Source organism: Diceros bicornis, unplaced genomic scaffold (genome assembly GCF_020826845.1).
Source record: "Diceros bicornis minor isolate mBicDic1 unplaced genomic scaffold, mDicBic1.mat.cur scaffold_240_ctg1, whole genome shotgun sequence".
Classification (NCBI taxonomy): domain Eukaryota; kingdom Metazoa; phylum Chordata; class Mammalia; order Perissodactyla; family Rhinocerotidae; genus Diceros; species Diceros bicornis.
In genome coordinates this window covers 1-16784 of record NW_026691120.1, presented here as the reverse complement: position 1 = coordinate 16784, position 16784 = coordinate 1, and the positions used below count along the sequence as shown (strand labels likewise).

The 16784-nt window shown below is 37.4% G+C and overlaps 1 long non-coding RNA gene across 1 annotated transcript; it reads left to right on the top strand.

Annotated features, from left to right (window-relative positions):
- The first annotated feature begins 1052 nt into the window (after window positions 1–1052).
- Window positions 1053–1877, top strand: LOC131402719 (uncharacterized). Its single transcript, XR_009218922.1, has 2 exons — window positions 1053–1117; window positions 1430–1877. It is a non-coding gene; the product is annotated as an uncharacterized LOC131402719 (long non-coding RNA).
- Window positions 1878–16784: the final 14907 nt, after the last annotated feature.

Below are 16784 nucleotides of genomic sequence, written 5' to 3'. Positions count from 1 at the left end.
ATGAAGGCTGAGCTAAAGATAAAAGTTTTCAAGAGACTGAGAAATATTAGGTAAATATACTTAAAAAAGGGTGCAAATTAAAGTAAATCTGCCATTATCCTCTTTAAAACAGATTCAGAGTAACATTACTGTCAAGGTATAAGAAAGAATAGAAATGTTTTATAAAAACAATTCTTCACTTCTAAAGGACCTAACGTGACATTCTAGAAGTCTACATAGTCTTTCACTCATCTAGATTTAAATTGTTCAATTAATAATTTAAAGACTAATGAATCTGAGGGCAAAATATTCAAGATCATTGTTTAATTGTTTTTCATTGTTGCAAAGTAGATGGGTATGAACTGTGGCTGAAATTCATGGTCTTGAAGAAAAAAATATATAGAACTTATTTATCACTCTCACAGTGTGTCCTGACTTAATCCTACACATGTCCCAAGAATAAAGCCTCAAGGATTCCATTATGTTATTAGAAATGACATCTTTCATTCACCATGAATATTCTCTAATTAATTCTCTAGCTAGTAATTATGTTCCTGATGCAAATAGGCAAGTAAAAGAATCCATGCCTGATTAAATTGGGTTCATAACATGTATACATGGGAGACACATGAGAAATGGAGTCTCTCAAAAGAATGGCAGAGATGCTTCTCTTAAATACTATCTTCAGATAAGAGAAAGGAGAAAGTTGGGGGTGGAGTTTGGGATGTGAGAGTGGCAGAAGAAAATTCTCATGGAGAGGGACATGTAAATGTTTGTCTGAACCAAATCCCCTGCACTGGGCTCTGGTCCTGAAGGGACAACAAGGAGGTGACCAGAAACAGGCCTCCCAGTGGTGGTGCCTTCCCAGGGGTGGCATGGGGATGCTGGGTGAAGGGGGATGGTGTGTGACATGGCACCAGTGGTGGAGTCAGCAATGCAGAGGTCAGGGATCTCTCTCGCTCTCTCACTCTCTCTCTCTCTCTGTCTCTCTCTCTCAGGGACCTGAGAAGAGGAAGTTGGCACAGCCTGAGGCCTTCGCATACCTCTCTCATGGGCCCTTCTTTCTCTGGCCTCTATGGGAGCCCTGTGGCCTTGGGTTTAACCCATGAGGCCAAGGGCACATGCACAGCCACCGGGGGTAGGGGGGTCTTTGGGAGTCCTCAGTGAAGGCCCCACCTGCCCGCGAGGACTTGACACGGTGACACCACCTGAAAATAAAGCAAACACATATAAGCATATGTAGTTTTAAAAGGAAAAGCACACAACTAAAAGAATTGATATCATTAAATACGCTATTCTATTTGTTTATGTGTCAAATTACTGATAGGAAATAGCCCGGTGTAGTGATAGTAGAATTGATCAATTTCATAGAAAATTCTTTTAACGGTTGTTCATAGCTTGTGTTTTACATCATTGGTTAGGGTAATATTTTCATCTTTTCCTTTCCTAGTGTCTCCATCAATCAGCGTTGAAGTGGAACTGAGTACATGCTTTTCAGAAGCGGCATCATTCTCTACTCAGCCAGAGCATTGGGCCTGACAATAGCTGGATCCAGCAGAAAACTGGACACTCTAGGAGATGTCATGTGGAGATGTGCCTGGCTGGACTAATAGTCACGTGGATATGATTTTTAAAAAAATCTCTCAGAGCTTTCCTAAAATCAAATAATATTCTTCAGTTGCTTTAGTAGACGAGACATTAGCTAGTGTCTTTTTAATTTCCACAGAAGCTTTTTTTATGTTACTAAAGAAACTAAACATTATGTCTTTTTTTTTGTTACCAAAATGGACTTAGTATTAAAAACAAGAAACCTACAAGAAAGGAAACACTCATATGGAATAGAAATTGTGGGTCACAGCTTTTAATTTTATATAAAATCATGTTTTATTTATTTACAATTTCTCTCAACTGTGCTTTTGAAAATAGCTTAGTATTAGAAATTACCAGTAAGAAGAGGGTGTGCTCCCTTAAGTGTGGTCCAGTAGAAGTCAGGTGACTCAGACCTGAGTTCTAAGCCCAGGTCTGTTTCTGGTTAGTGTGTGACAACGTACTTAGGCTCTCTGGAATGTAGTATTCCTTTCTGTAAAATTAAAGAAAACCTGGAGAAAAGTATTCTGTACTATCAACAAGCACAAAACATGCACAACATTGCTCTATATATTAAGAATTCAGCTGTAGTAGTCGACGTATTCGTGTGTGTAAAATTATAATGATTTTCTTATTTTCTCCAGCTGTGAACCATGTTAAACTATATAGTAATAAGCAGAAAACCTGAAGAACTAGGTGATTTAAAACACCTGTTGTTACAGCTAGGCCATTCAAGGGTGAAATTAATTTCACACTTCTCCTTTCCTTGTAGCCAGTGAAGTGTCTGGAAAACAGAAAACACATAAAATTAATTGAGAGTTAACAGTATTTGGAGGCAGTTGAGGTTAAGCACTCAACAATGATGTCCCTTACTCCAGGAGCAATTGACTCTTTGTTATAAGTTTACTTTATACACGGGTTCTATTCTTAGATTATTTCAGTATGTTTCTTAGAAGAGAGACAGGGAAGGAGAATTAACTCAATCTACTGTGCGCCAGTTCCTTTACTGTATTCCCTTATGCAATTCTTACAGTAATCCTTTAAAGTAACTGTTAATTCATGTTTAACTGATAAAGAAAACCATGTTTACAAAATTGATCAAGGGTAAGAGGGAAGATCTGAACATCAGTCCATTGGTCTTATGCCTCATATTCTCTCCACTGTGATAAAAATGGTGCTTCAACATGGGTACTCACCATCTGGCTATTTAATATCGGCTCCTGCCGACAGCATTGGATGAGATGAGATGAGAAGTTTGTTTCCAAAGTTATTCTATAATATTTAAACTCTACTATTTATGAGTCGGATGTCAAGACATGTTTTAGAGGCATAGAGAGCAACTTATTAGTTCACCTACACATTTTTTCAGGTTTACTATAACTTTCGTGTGCCACATTGTGTCAACTTTACCAACTTTAGTGCTTCACTGTTCTATTTTATAAAACTCAGAATTTCACTTTTCATGTAAAGCATTTTGCTGCTCTCTTAGTCACTAGAGGGCAGTTCTGTATCTCTGTAAATTACCACTTCAGCAGGAAATGAAATGTCTTAAGCCAGTTTGCTCTGTACAAATGATGCACATAGGAGGACTTCTGGTCCATCAAGGCTGCCTGTGTTATTTGTGGCTGTAACGGGGATGTCCAGGACTGCTTAGTCAGAGGCACAAAGCAGAGTCAGAATGCATCCTCTAAGTTCTTCAGATGTCAGTTCAGGCACCTGTCTTCTCACCTGAGCACATTGGAGTTTATTGAATGTGTTCAGACTCTTACTCTCTCCCTGTATTTAATAAGTCTGGGAGCACCATACCACTAGAAAAAACACATGACACATAAAGTCTTTTCTCAACTAAACAGAGTTGAGGGCTATGGTGTTGCCCGGGAGTTTGGTGCTTAAAGAAAATACAGCTGGTGCTCAGGTGGAAGGAAAGAGCATCAGCTACTGCTGGAGGGCTTTTATTGATGCTCCTATGGAATGAGCATGTTTAAAATAAAACCACATGTCTTAAACCTCACTAACTGATTGTTTTATTTTCAAGTAATATGCTCTGAAAATCTGCTATGTCTAAAAGCTATTTCATAAAACTGAAACAGTTCTGTTTTTTATTCTCCGGTATTTGAAATACTATTAAAACTGTAAATCCTTTAACATTCTACAATATATAAATAGGCAAATATCAATTATATTCTCTAAAAATGTCTGCTCCCATGTTAAAGATTAATATATAGCAGCAAAATTAGTTACCACCAATTTTTAACTCATATTTTGCTTTTGAAATTACATATAAAATTTGTGTTTTGAAGTATTTTCCTAAAACTCAGCATCTTTCTGATATAAATAGACTAGTGGAAAGGTAACTAGAATGAAGTTTGATCTTTAAAACTTTAGCTTTGTGTAAGAATTGATAACAAGAGGCAGTAGGGTCTCTCTACTTTATGATATTTATTAATTGTGAATAGCCACATCTATTACAAAGTGGTGAATAATAAAAAGAAATTAAACAATATCAGCACTCTCTTACCCCACACGTACAGTTTATATGCAAATAAATTCTCAAAGGTCAGAAAAATGTTTATGATTTCAGATAACTGTTAAAATACTATCTCATTCCAGTTTTAACCTCATTTGAAATTGACTTAAAACTCTTCTCTTAGATTCCTGCTCTGATCAGTGCCCCCAGGTCCCCTCAATGCCTCATTTGATTGTAAACTTATCTGAGGAATTGAATATTCTTTTCCATTTGTTCTCTTTAAGGTATCTGTGATAGTGCTTTTTATGCAATGACCACTTGGTACAATTCAGTATTAGTTTCAGAAACACCTTTAGTTAGGAACAAATCAAGGAATCAGATGTGAGGAATGTGGGGATGCCTAGCTGATGGTGCTTCAGGGATTCCTCACGTGAGTCTTGTCATAGAAAAGTTTAAAGAGTAAAGCAGCATTGGTCAGTTAAAAAATGTGGGGTGAACATAATTCTAAATAATGATGGAGACGTAAAAACAAGAAGCCACTTGAATTTCATTGAAAGGTATTAGACACATCAAAGGGCTGGGAAAAAAATATTGTTTAATGTAAGTTCTTTCTAAATTCTAAGGCAACAAGTAATATGAATTTACATGGTAATTATAAACCACAAAACAACAATTCACAAGACAAGTAAACAACTAAAGTAGAAACCAGAGTAAGAAAAATAGAGGTTAAAGCAGAGATGGAGAGTGATTGTTGGGGTCAGAAACCATGGCTTAGTCATCCGTGAAGTCTCCCTAAGACTCTGATCATTCTTAGTGCTCAGTAAACAGTTTGATCCCATGAGGCTGGGAGGGCCAAAGTGAGAGGTGGTTGGGAGGGGAGACAATGCAAGGATACCCTTGTGGAGGCACTGACATTGAAAATCAGTGACATTTTTGCCAAGGTGTTTATCATATTAAAGATTATTCTGGAAAAGTTAAGGATTTTTCTGGAATGTACATTTTCATTTTATGGAAACTCCAACTAGCCCAGAGAAAGATTTAGACATTTTAGCTTTAGAAATAGAGAGAGGGGCCAGCCCAGTGGTGCAGCAGTTAAGTGAGCACACTCCGCTACAGCAGCCCTGGGTTCAGAGGTTTGGATCCCGGGCGCACACCAATGCACCGCTTGTCGAGCCATGTTGTGGTGGCATCCCATATAATGTAGAGGAAGATGGGCACAATTGTTAGCCCAGGACCAATCTTCCTCAGCAAAAAGAGGAGGATTGGCATTGTAAGTTAGCTCAAGGCTGATCTTTCTCATAAAACAAAAAAAGAATGAAAGAAATAATGAGAAACTTTTTTGTCAGTTTTTTTTATTGATGTTTTAATGTTTTCTAACATTGTGAAATTGTGGGTTGTACATTTTTGTTTGTCCATCACCACATATATGACTCCCTTCACCCCTTGTGCCCACCCCCCACCCCCACTGCCTTGGTAACCACAGTCCAGTTTTCTCTGTCCATGTGTTTGTTTATATTCCACATATGAGTGAGATCATACAGTGTTTGTCTTTCTCTTTCTGGCTTATTTCACTTAACATAATACACTCCAGGCCCATCCATCTTGTTGCAAATGGGACGATTTTGTCTTTTTTTTATGGCTGAGTAGTATTCCATTGTATATATATACCACATTTTCTTAATCCAATCGTCAGTCGAGGGACACTTAGGTTGCTTCCACTTCTTGGCTATGGTGAATAATGCTGCAATGAACATAGGAGTGCATAAGCCTCTTTGGATTGTTGATTTCAGGTGCGTTGGATAGATTCCCAGTAGTGAGATGGCTGGATCATAGGGCATCTCTAGTTTTAATTCTTTAAGGAATCTCCATACCGTTTTCCATAGAGGCTGCACCAATTTGCATTCCCACCAGCTGTGTATGAGGGTTCCTGTTTCTCCACATCCTCTCCAACATTTGTTGTTTTTTGTCTTGGTGATTATAGCCATTCTAACAGGCGTGAGGTGGTATCTTAGTGTTGTTTTGATTTGCATTTCCCTGATGATTAGTGATGTTGAGCATCTTTTCATGTGCCTATTGGCCATCTGTATATCTCCTTGGAGAAGTGTCTGTTCATTTCCTCTGCCCATTTTTTGATCAGGTTGTTTGTTTGTTGTTGTCAATTGTGTGAGTTCTTTATATAATATGGAGATCAACCCCTTGGCAGATGTATATTTTGCAAATATTCTCTCCCAGCTGGTGGGTTGTCTGTTCATCTTGATTCTGGTTTCATTTGTCTTATAAAAGCTCTTTAACCTGATAAAGTCCCCCTTGTTTATTTTTTCTTTAGTTTCTCTAGTCTGGGTAGGCATGTCATCCGAAAATATTCCTTTAAAACCAATGTCAAATAGTGTCTTGCCAATATTTTCTTCTATGAGTTTTATAGTTTTAGGTCTCACCTTCAGGTCTTTGATCCATTTTGAGTTAATTTTTGTGTATGTCGATAGCACATGGTCCACTTTCATTCTTTTGCATGTGGCTGTCCAGTTTTCAAAACACCATTTGTTGAAGAGACTTTCCTTTCTCCATTGCATGTTCTTAGCACCTTTGTTGAAAATTAGCTGTCCGTATTTGTGTGGTTTTATTTCTTGGCTTTCAATTCTGTTCCATTGATCTGTGTGTCTGTTTTTGTACCAGTACCATGCTGTTTTGATTACTATTGCTTTGTAGTATGTTTTGAAGTCAGGAATTGTGATGCCTCCTGCTTTGTTCTTTTTCTTTAGGATTTCTTTAGCTATTCGGGGTCTTTTGTTGCCCCATATAAATTTTAGTATTCTTTTTTCTATTTCTGTGAAGAATGTCATTGGGATTCTGATTGGGATTGCATTGAATCTGTAGATTGCTTTAGGTAATATAGACATTTTAACTATGTTTATTCTTCCAATCCACGTGCATGGGATATCTTTCCATTTCTTTATGTCATCGTGGATTTCCCTCAATAATGTCTTGTAGTTCTCATTGTATAGGTCCTTCACCTCCTTGGTAAGATTTATTCCTAGGTATTTTATTCTTTTTGATGCAATTGTAAATGGTATTATCTTTTTGAGCTCTCTTTCTGTTAGTTCATTATTAGCATATAGAAATGCAACTGATTTTTGTAGATTGATTTTGTACCCTGCAAATTTGCTGTAGTTGTTGATTGTTTCTAATAGTTTTCCAACAGATTCTTTAGGGTTTTCTATATATACAATCATGTCATCTGCAAATAGTGAGAGTTTCAATTCTTCGTTACCTATTTGGAATCCTTTTATTCCTTTTTCTTGCCTAATTGCTCTGGCCAAAACCTCCAGTACTATGTTGAACAGGAGTGGTGAGAGTGGGCAGCCCTGCCTCGTTCCTGTTCTCAGAAGAATGGCTTTAAGTCTTTCTCCGTTGAGTATGATGTTAGCTGTGGGTTTGTCATATATGGCCTTTATTATGTTGAGGTACTTTCCTTCTATTCCCATTTTATTGAGAGTTTTTTCCATAAATGAATGTTGTATCTTGTCAAATGCCTTCTCTGCATCTATTGAGATGATCATGTGGTTTTTATTCTTTGTTTTGTTGATGTGATGTATCACGTTGATTGATTTGCGGATGTTGGACCATCCCTGTGTCTCTGGTATAAATCCCACTTCATCATGGTGTATGATCTTTTTAATGTATTGTTGTATTCGGTTTGCCAATATTTTGTTGAGGATTTTTGCATCAATGTTCATCAGCGATATTGGCCTGTAATTTTCTTTCTTTGTATTGTCTTTGTCTGGTGTGGTATCAAGGTGATGTTGGCCTCATAGAATGATTTAGGAAGTGTTCCATCTTCTTCTATTTTTTGGACTAGTTTGAGGAGGATGGGTATTAAATCATCTTTGAATGTTTGGTAAAATTCACTGGGGAAGCCATCTGGTCCTGGACTTTTATTTTTTGGGAGGTTTTTGATTACTATTTCAATCTCTTTACTTGTGATTGGTCTATTCAGATTCTCCATTTCTTCTTGGTTCAATTTTGGGAGGTTGTATAAGTCTATGAATTTATCCATTTCTTCTAGATTGTCCAATTTGTTGGCATATAATTTCTCATAGTATTCTCTTATAATCCTCTGTATTTCCATGGTATCCGTTGTAATTTCTCCTCTTTCATTTCTAATTTTATTTACTTGAGACTTTTCTCTGTTTTTCTTAGTAAGCCTGGCTAAGGGTTTGTCTATTTTGTTTATCTTCTCGAAGAACCAACTCTTTGTTTCATTAATCCTTTCTACTGATTTTTGGTCTCAATATCATTTATTTCTGCTCCGATTTTTATTATTTCTCTCCTTCTGCTGGCTTTGGGCTTTGTTTGTTCTTCTTTTTCTGGTTCTGTTAGGTGTAATTTAAGGTTGCCTATTAGGGCTTTTTCTTGTTTGTTAAGGTGGGTTTGTATCGCTATGAGTTTCCCTCTCAGGACCGCTTTTGCTGCATCCCATATGGTTTGATATGGCATGTTATCATTTTTGTTTGTTTCCAGATAGTTTTTGATTTCTCCTTTAATTTCATCAATGATCCATTGGTTGTTCAGTAGCATGTTGTTTAATCTCCACATTTTTGTCACTTTCCCAGATTGGTTTTCATGGTTCATTTCCAGTTTCATAGCCTTATGGTCTGAAAAGATGCTTGTTATGATTTCAATCTTCTTAAATTTATTGAGGTTTGCTTTGTTTCCCAACATATGGTCTATCCTAGAGAATGTTCCATGCGTGCTTGAGAAGAATGTGTAGTCAGCTGTTTTTGGATGGAGTGCTCTGTATATGTCTACTAGGTCCATTTCGTCCAGTTTTTCATTTAAGTCTAATATTTCTTTATTAACTTTTTGTCTGAATGATCTATCCATTGCTGTAAGTGGGATGTTAAGATCCCCTACTATTATTGTGTTGTTGATTTTTCCTTTTAGGTTTGTTAATAGTTGCTTTATGTACATTGGTGCTCCTATGTTGGGTGCATATATATTTATAAGTGATGTGTCTTCTTGATGTAATGTCCCTTTTATCATTATATATTTCCCTTCTTTGTCTTCTTAACCTGTTTTATCTTGAAGTCTACTTTGTCTGATATGAGTATGGCAACACCTGCTTTCTTTTGTTTGCCATTAGCTTGGAGTATTGTCTTCCATCCTTTCACTCTGAGCCTGTGCTTGTCTTTAGTGCTAAGATGTGTTTCCTGAAGGCAGCATATTGTTGGGTCTTGCTTTTTAATCCATCCTGCCACTCTGTATCTTTTGATTGGAGAGTTCAATCCATTTTCATTTAGGGTAATTATTGATATATGCGGGCTTAATGTTGCTGTTTTGTCACTTATTTTCTGGTTCTTTTGCATTTCCTTTGTTTCTTGTCCCATTTGTTTTGGACTGCCAATTCAGTTTGGTTGTTCTGTCTTATGATTCTTCTAGTTTTCTCTTTGTTTATCATATGTGGTTTTGCTTTGATTATTTGTTTAGTGGTTACCTTGAGGTTTGGGCAAAAAATCTTGTGTATGAGATAGTCCATTATCTGATAGCGTCCTATTTCCTTATACTAAGTCACTTCAGTCACTTTCCTCTTCCCCTTCTAAGTTGCTCTTGTTATACCTTATTCTATCTTGTGTTGTGGCTGTGTGTTTACAGTGATGAGGTTAAATTTATTTTTGGTGAATTTCTTCCTTTGATCTTTGAGTTTAGTATTTAAGTGGTTGCTAACCTATTCCGGTAAAGATCTACTATTTCTCTGATTTTGTCTACCTACTTTTCTCTTTCCTCAAGCTTTGTGTTCCCTTTCTCTTCTTTTTTTTCAGGCCTGAGGGCCTTCTTGAGTATTTCTTGTAGTGGAGGTCTCGTGGCCATGAACTCCCTTAGCTTTTGTTTATCTGGGAGAGTTACTGTTTCTCCACCATATTTGAAAGATATTTTTGCTGGATAGAGTATTCTTGGCTGAAAGTTTTTGTCTTTCAGTATTTTGAATATATCATTCCAGTCTCTTCTAGCCTGAAAAGTTTCTGTTGTGAAATCCGCTGTGAGCCTGATGGGAGTTCCTTTGTACGTTATTTTTTGTTTTTGTCTAGCTGCCCTTAATATTGTTTCTCTGTCGTTGACCCTGGCTAACCTTACCACTAGGTGTCGTGGTGAAGGCCTTTGTCTGTTAATATATATAGGTGTCCTGTTGGCTTCGCTTACTGGTTTTTCCTGCTCCTTCCCCAGATTTGGGAAATTTTCAGCTATTATTTCCTTGAATAGGCTCTCTGTTCCTCTTTCCCTCTCCTCTCCCTCAGGAAAACCTATAATTCTTATGTTACATTTTCTAATAGAGTCTGATATTTCTCGGAGTCTTTCTTCATTTCTTTTTAGTCTTAGTTCTCTCTCTTCTTCCATCTGGAGTATATCTGTATTCCTATCCTCTAAAGTACTAATTCTTTCCTCCATATTGTCAGCTCTGTTCTTTAAAGATTCCAGATTCTCCTTTATCTCCTCCATTGTGTTCTTCATCTCCATCAGCACTGATTGGTTTTTCTTTATGATTTCAATCTCTTTTGTGAAGAAATTCCTAATCTCATTGAATTGTTTGTCTGTGTTGTCTCGTATTTCGTTGAGTGTTTTTATGATAGCTATTTTGAAATCTCTGTCATTTAGTTTATGGATTTCTGTGTCTTCGGGGTTGATTTCTGGGTGCTTGTCATTTTGTTTCTGGTCTGGTGATTTCATATATTTTTGCATTGCGGTTCCTGTGTTGGTTTTGTTTTTCCTCATCCTGGAAGTCTCTGGTTGCAATTTCTACCTGCCGCCACTGTCTGGTGGTAAAGGGCTGTGTAGTCTAAGCCTCCTGCACTCTGCTCCGGTTTTTCTGCTGTGATCCACAGTTTTGTTTTTTTTTTCCCGCTGCGATCCACGGGTCCAGTCGCTTGATCAGGTCTGTCTCGGATCGCTAGGTCTGGTCTGGTCAAGCTGCAGACTCCGGGTTGTGGGGAGGGGGGAGCTCTCTCTATTGCCCTCTGGGTTCCTGACGTGGGAGGCTTCTCGCTTGTCCCACTTTATCCGCTCTCTGGGGTGCTCAGATGTTGATGGTAGCCTTGTGGCTCCTCTGAGTCCTCTGTGCGGGAGTTTCCCACTGGCTGAGAGAGTCTGAAGAGCCACGGTTTCCCCGTCGAGGGCCGCCCCTCCCCCCTCTCTGGGAGCCGCACGGACCGGGATCACTGATCTGATGGGGAGGGAGCGGAGTTCTCCTTACCTCTCTCCACTTCCTCCGGGGGCCCAGCACGTTCTGCTCTCAGATGTGCGGCAGTGTGAATAACTCCGTTCTAGGTTTTCACTGTCTGGGATTCCATTGTTGGTCTGTGGCTGTTGCTTTTGTTGTATCTTGTCGGGGGAAGAGTTCACAGGAAAGCTCACTCCGCCGTGATGCTAACTTCACTCTTTTTTGTCAGTTTTAATAATGAACACCAATTAGCAACTGGGAAACAGTTACAATTTGAGATGAGAATGTGAAGAAAGTATTAGACGTCACATGTTTTTGCTTTTCTCTGGGGCAGTAAGGCTTGCAAGGGGAATGAAGTTCCATCTTTGCTCTATTGAGTTTGAGAAGGTGTAAAATTCATTTGTGCTAGGCAACACTGTTGACCTGTGGAGAAAAACAAATGGTTCAAGCAGCTGATCTAAAGAAATAACTGAACTCATAAAAGTTTTAGCTTATAAAGTGTGCTTCAACTCTATTTAACTTTACTGGACATCCATTGACCTCTATGTGCAAGTTATTTGTGATAGGTATTGAAGGAAATATAACGAATTATAAGGTTCCAAGCTCCTCCACATACATGAAATTGTTTGCAAGATATAATTTGATTCTCTCAAGGTATTTAGTGTATGTTGTATTACAGAACCTTAAAAAAATGAGAAAGTTATCGAAAAATTGTAATTAAGGACAGCTTCTAAGGAGATGTGGACTAGATCAAGTCCTCAAAGGGACCACTTTTGAGCAGGTGGAGGGAAGAAAGAGTGAGGATTTCAAATGGGAGAAGAGAGGAAAGGTATAGAAGTAGAAAGGAACATGATATTTGGGCATGGGGGTGGGGGGGCCATGACAGGCACAGTCTTCCTGTGACTGAGAGGCATCTCAGTTTCCTCCTGCAGGAACCCAGCATTGCTTCCCACCTCCTGGCCTCCTCCACCTGCAGACTCTGTGCTTGAGCCAAGACCTATCTTTTTTAATTTTGTGAGGAGATCAGCCCTGTGCTAACATCTGCCAATCCTCTTCAAAAAAAAAAAAAATAACCAATGAATTAGAAAAACGATTCCAACACATCACTATGTCCACGTAAGCTGCAAGGCAGGGAGGTGGTATTTGTTTGGAGGATAAGATACATTTTATTTTTTTTTTTTTGTGAGGAAGATCAGCCCTGAGCTAACATCCACGCTAATCCCCCTCATTTTGCTGTGGAAGACCAGCTCTGAGCTAACATCCACTGCCAATCCTCCTCCTTTTATTTTCCCCCAAAGCCCCAGTAGATAGTTGTTTGTCATAGTTGCACATCCTTCTAGTTGCTGTATGTGGGATGTGGCCTCAGCATGGCCAGAGAAGCGGTGGGTCAGTGTGCGCCCGGGATCCGAACCCGGGCCGCAGGTAGCGGAGCGTGCACACTTAAACTATAAGCCACGGGGCCTGCCAAGGTGCATTTTAATTTTCAGGAAATAGTAGTTCAGCATCTGTTTCATCGGAAGGATTCCTGAGATGCCATTTTAGCTCTCTGGTGTGAAGCTCTTTTGTCCACAATATGTTGTCCTTTAGAGAGCCCGTGGTAAGTTATTTACCACTTCCCACATGTTCTGAGAGTCTCTTCTTTCTTGAAATCCCCTTTCAGACTTGAAAACCTACTTTATTTTTGTGCATAATCTCCTCTATTTAAAATCTGGATTTCTCTTCCTGTAGGATCCTGTGTGGCACATGTAGCCTTACTGTAATTTGGAATGCCATTGATTTGTTCCAAAACTTTAGAATGTTTTAGAACTTAAAACCTGATGACTAGAGAATTTATATGCTTCTGTTTAGGATTCATATTTTTCAGATGGCTAGAGGTATCCCACTTGCCAGTAATGTGGCTTTAGGTTTAGCAGAACTTGAAAATCTGAATAGACTAGAAAATAAATTACATCTCTCATACTAACATTTACAAAATAAATGATCACAATGTTAACTTACCAATAAGCACTTTCTATATTCTAGGCTCTATATTATGCTTACATAATAAACATGATAAAGTTTCAAAGAGGAGCCAATTAACTTTTGAGCAAAAGCTTGACTTGAGTGTATCTTGGATTCATTTTGACAGTTGTAGCCTTAATCTTATAGTAATGTTTTCTTTTTCTGGGAATCAGATAATCTTGTTGTTGGGGGAAGAGGGAGAATCTCCCTCTGCCCTTTCCCTTAAGGTTCTTATGGCAGGCCAAATAATTAACAAGACAGGTTAGCAGGAGAAAATAAAACCATGTTTAATAACAGGTATACATGGGAGAAACTCAGAAATGAGCAACTCATCCCTCTGTCTAAGCTGCCTACTTAAGTATTGCAGTTAAAGGCGAGGAACGTGTTGGGTGTGGGTAGTGGTCTGGGACCTCAGAGAGCAAGAGGCAACTCACATGGAGATAGAAATGCAAATGTTTGCCTGACAACTCCTCTCAGGGTCATCTATAGATAATGTGGTCAGGGAGAGATAGAGTTTTTGATATAAGGGGCTTGGTGTCTTTCCTGTTGTAACCTCTATCCTATGTTATCTTTACAGCCATCATGATAATAACTCCTTCCTGAAACAGATCTTTTGTTTTAAATTCTTTAGGCAGTTTGGAAGGGGAAACTCAAATATTCTTCCTGAGTTCTCTGATTCCTTATTGTCTTTATCTTGAAATAATCTGCATACCAGAGTGGTGCCTCCTGGGGTAACTTGCCTGGAGCACCGTCAGTTCCTTCCCCTGAAACTTCCCTAGAAGTTTCACAGTCCTTTTGAAAATTAAAGAAGTTTCATAGTCCATAAGATGAGTTGGTAGATTGTTTCATCTCACTGAGCACATTTCTTAGTTCTGATAATAGATAGTTCAATTACGTACATTTCAAAAGGTGGTGATGCAGGTGGGTTCTCAAGGTTACACCTATATTGTGGAGGCAAGAAATCAAGTATTTAATGGAAACATTTCTATGTAAACAAAAGAAAAACAAGGTTAATGGTTGAAGCAAGTTGTAAAGCAGTTTCTGAGTTTAGAGGACAGCCAGATAAGATTTTTAGATGTCAACGTCAAAGCAGCTTTTGAGTTTAAAATGTCTCTGATGATGTCATCGGGTAATCTCTTAAGTTTATATGAAGTCCATCAGCTTCTGTTTGTAAGGTTTCAGGAAAAAGGGCAGGTTCAGTTTTCAGTGATTCGAAATGAAAATGATGGAAAAAATGAAAAACGTTAGTTTGGACATGTGTAGCCAGATATTTGAGGAGACTAGAAGAAATCAGGGTCCAGTAGAGTCAACAATATAAAACAAAAACGTTAAAATACAATTAACAAAACTAGGATCTAATATCCGCAAATGTACACTATAGTTTTTACTGAAATATAATTTTTCTTTCTAAAATCACCCGCATTTTTATCAAAGATAGACAAATTAAAACTAAGTAGTTTGCAAAATAAGTCTAGTTCCAATAGAGTTGGCACAATTATTTACATAAGTACAGCAAGAGTAGCAATTGATCACATAGGCTCTTTTAAATCTGATTTGCTGGAACTTTTTATAAGGAATCTCAGATTGAACTTTAAAGGCCTCTCCAGGCCAGGAAAGCCAAGCCAAGGATTTTGTTATCAGAATTTGCCTGTAATACCTACAGATTTAGGTGACTTCCTCTCCTCCGAGGTTCCCCCAAAATATTTCGAGGTTCCTTGTGTTTGCCAGATAAGTGACATTCTTTACTTATCCTGGTAAGTGCTGCTTGGAACATAAGGTACCAGGCCAATATTTCCACGTGGCTTTATTCCATAAAGTCCAATCTTCATTCCTCAAAAGCTGTATGGTTATATCGCAAATATGATGTTCCAGTCACAACCTTGGTAATATAACCAGTGTTTCCAATTGTGTCCTGTTATAAGGAGAACAGATGCTTATTGAACTTATGCAAATAACTATATTGCCATGAAAACAATACTCACTTACTAAGAGATTCCAAATTCGAGGGATCAGATAGAGAAAGAAAAATACTTCAATTTTACTTACAAAAATATCATTTACCAAATTGTTATAAGTTATAGCTAGCTCAGGAGAAAAGAGAAAAAGTTTTCCTTAAATCTAAAAAAAAAAACATTAAAAATTCAGTAATACTTCAAACGAAAAATCATAAAAATTATAATTATCCTTATCAGTTCATTCAGTCCTGTGTAATCCATTCTTGATCCCAATCTTTTTGTTAGCAGCTTCATGAAGTTATCAGTCTTTCCATCAGATTTCTGTAATTTCTTACTAAGTTCAGTTTTATGATCAGAAAGTTTGTCAGAAACCTGTACTCCAGCGTAAATGTCAGAGTACTTTCTATGATTTTTTCTGAAGTGGAAACATTTTGAAAAGCATTAGAGCACAGAAATAAGTCTGTAAACAACAAGACCTCAAAATGGCAATGGACAGAGAAATTTGGTTAATTTTGTGACATACAACACTTTAAAATAATAATAACCAGAAATATGACTGACAATCAGGACAGATCAGAACTTCAGTAATGTTATACAATTTTAAAACACCTATGTCAATAACATTTGCCCACATAACAGCACCTAAGCAGACTTATCATCACTTGTCTGACAATGCTTTCCATGTAATTTAACATACTGAATAAGCCTAATAAATTTACTATCTTTCCCCTTATAGGAAGAGAGCAAATTTCTTTGAGAAGTTCCAGGACCCTTTGAAAATTCTCAAAGAAAAAAAAGTAAAAAAAAAGACTTTATTTATATGAATTTTGGGGAGCTTGTCAAAAATATAAAATGTTAAAGCAAAGAGAGCATTGACAGTCCAAAAACCTTGATAGAGAGACCTCAGTCTTTTGAATACAGGAAATTATTTTAACAGTTTTTTTTTTCTGTCTTTTAGGTAGACTTACACAAACGTAACGAAAAATGTTTTATAACCTCTTTATCAAGTTCAAGAGAATTATCGTTTTAAGAGAAATAAGACCATATTATAATTTTGTACCTGCTTCCTTCTGATATTAAAACTCATTTACTTAATTAAATTCATTTCAATCTGAGCCAACTTGACCATACAAAAACACCTTTTCCAGAATTCCTCTTCCACAAACCTATAACTTTCTTTTTACATTCAGAATTTGTCCCATGTCTTTCTTTTCCCTCCTACTACTTGAAGACAAATTTATCTTTCTTAATCAATCAAATAAAATATCTCCATTCTTTGTTCCTTCTTTATACATCTTACTTTCCTTGTACACAGACATAATTTTCTTAATATTTTGTAGCTTCATTCACATATACTAATTAGAAATTTTAACTCTTAGAAAGCCCAATTTGTAAGTAAAAACAAAGTAAACAATTATAAACTTTCTTTTACACTAGGATCTTGTGGCTAGGAAAATTTATAAAGACATCATAACTTCTAGAAATATGTTACTTTATAGTACAATCTTTTAATAAGACACACGTTTACCAATAGACCCAAAACACCTTTTAGTTTTCCTGTTACGAAAAGCCAAAAGTAGATAAA